This window comes from Rutidosis leptorrhynchoides, chromosome 3, assembly GCF_046630445.1.
Source record: "Rutidosis leptorrhynchoides isolate AG116_Rl617_1_P2 chromosome 3, CSIRO_AGI_Rlap_v1, whole genome shotgun sequence".
NCBI classification, from domain to species: Eukaryota; Viridiplantae; Streptophyta; class Magnoliopsida; order Asterales; family Asteraceae; genus Rutidosis; species Rutidosis leptorrhynchoides.
In genome coordinates this window covers 300,563,111-300,565,693 of record NC_092335.1, presented here as the reverse complement: position 1 = coordinate 300,565,693, position 2,583 = coordinate 300,563,111, and the positions used below count along the sequence as shown (strand labels likewise).

Here is a 2,583-nt window from a genome sequence, read left to right as displayed (position 1 = left end):
AGATTTCGTTAAGTTTCTGTAATACTCTAGTTATTTTCTTTCAAATGAATGAATGATGTTATTTCCTTTTCTTTCATATTCCATTGAATCATTCACCTCGAAGATGATGAATATTGACTAAATGACATAGTAGTAACCTTATGGAGTGATAAAAGTATAATTTAGTATAATATGATGACGCTTAATCAACGTAGTTATATCATGATAAGTCATGCAGAAATCCTAATGGATCATGATGGAAATAAGATCTGATCAACCTTAGGACCATTGTGTGCCGTTACCTACTCCTTATCTCTATATTGTCAACTAAAAATATCAACCCTAGATATTATATTATCCTTCACTTGTAAATTATCCACGCCTAGTGCTGCACCTATTGCCTAGGTGTACCATACTGCTTAGCTCCATCCGAAATGAAGGAATTACCCAATCAACTCCAAGAAGTTTTGGAGAAAGGTTTCATTCATCCTAGCTTGCCTCTGTGGGGATCACCCGTTCTTTTTATTAAGAAGAAAGATGGTATTGTGAGGATGTTTATTGATTACCGAGAACTCAATTGTAACAACCCAACATTGATTTACCAAAAACATGACACAAAAAAAATTTCTGTGACTGCCCATCTGGACGGCGTCCAGAAATCGGGACGGCGTCCAGCCTTTACAACTGGGACGGCGTCCAAGGATTTGGAACGGTGTCCCAATGAACTAAAAAGTACTGATCAGTTTTTGTTTACACGCGAGCGAAAAACTCGCTCCCCGACACTTTTCAACGAAACCATTTTCACAATATGACATATTAAGTAAAACTAAGATATTGCCACCATAAAAACAAGTTTTACAACCCCGGGCTCACAATGACCCGTTTTACAAATAAAGTAGCAGTTTCGACCCATTTATCTCTTTAGACGGATTAGAACTCTACAACCCAACCCGATACCAAGAGCATAATCCCGGGGACTACCAAAACCCCCATCCGCGTCCAATTATCCGAAAGCTACCCCATCAAGCCCAACCGCTCCTGCACGTCTAGTCTAACAACTAGCTAGCATCAATAACACAATACCTGTAAAAAGGTAAACAACGAGAGGGGTAAGCCGAGGCATAGTGAATGCAATAATTATACACATACATATATAATATACCTACCTGCAAACACTTACTCACATACCGCATACATGCTAGCAACACAATTAGCTTATCATCACAATTACAAGCTATAACCTCCAATAATCAAGCTAGCATAACAAAAGCATATATAATATGAACAAATATAATATGCTTACGCTACAACACAAATAACCATGGTTAACCAATAGTACAAGGGAACGGCGCTCGCGAAAACGCCATCGGTGTTCGTAACATCCGTTAGGGTACTTAACACCTCGCACCACTAACCCCTAGGGTGGCACCTTAACACCTCGGCACATCACCCCGAGTGGTATCTTAACACCTCGATGCATCACTCATTATTTTACGGAGTGGTGTCTTAACACCTCGACACTACACTCCTAGGTGGCATCTTAACACCTCGATGCTACACCCGAGTGGCATCTTAACACCTCGATGCTACACTCTTCACGTGAAACATGGTGTCTTAGCACCTCGACACTACACATTTCACGCTACAACAAATAGATACATTATATACATACGCATATAATTATTCCACTCACCTCAAATTGCCCGCACAAGTCATAAACGTAAATCGCCTCCAAAAGCAACCGAGCAAACTTTTTACCTATAATACTCATATAGATATACAAACAATCAACATACATTCTCTACGAGAAAATTCGACTTCAACACCCTTAACCAAGGGTTTACACCTATCACCACAAACCGCCCATTTAGACACATAAGTCCCAAAAACATCTTTAATCACTAACGGCAAGTGACTAACTTTCCAAAATACCATTTAACACTTGAATCAAACATTTATATACTTGGTTCATCAAATCTTGACCCATAACTTAGTTTGACACCGAATCAAGCTTACTTGACCCAAAATACCCATTCGACCCATTTTGACCTAGATTAGGGTTTACACCCAAAAATCAAGTCAACACAAGTGTTCTAAGGTTTAACTAACACATACAAGGTCCAAACTAACAATTCCATTAATTGAAACTCTAAGTCAACAATTCGGGTTTACATACATGAATCTTCCCCAAAAACCCCCAAACTTCACAATAAATGGGTTATAACTCTAACTAGCACAAACTTTAACTCAAACAATAATCTTAACAAAGAAATTCGGATTTAGAGCTTACCAACACTACCACCACGTAGCCGTGAACGAGGTGAACAACTTTAACTCTTGAGACCCGACCCGAATCACACTTCTTCTTCTCCAAATCCCCAACTCTCTCTTGCTAGAACCTCTCTCTCTCACTAGGGTTTGATGAGAGTGTTTGAGATGGTGAAATGGGGATAAGAATAAGAGTGGATCAGTTTTAATGGCTCAAAACCGACCCCCAAGTGAAAAGACTCAAATACCCTCTTTTAAAACCTTTAAAATACAGTTGCTGGCCTGTCAGGCACTTTGGACGGCGTCCAAAAAGCTTGGACGGCGTCCTGACCTTCA

The 2,583-nt window shown here is 39.6% G+C and overlaps 1 long non-coding RNA gene across 1 annotated transcript; it reads right to left on the bottom strand.

Annotated features, from left to right (window-relative positions):
* Positions 1-951: 951 nt before the first annotated feature.
* On the bottom strand, positions 952-2,335 carry LOC139902817 (uncharacterized). Its single transcript, XR_011777714.1, has 3 exons — positions 2,270-2,335; positions 1,673-1,737; positions 952-1,062 (listed from the first exon to the last, which is right to left on the bottom strand). It is a non-coding gene; the product is annotated as an uncharacterized lncRNA (long non-coding RNA).
* Between the last annotated feature and the right edge of the window lie 248 nt (positions 2,336-2,583).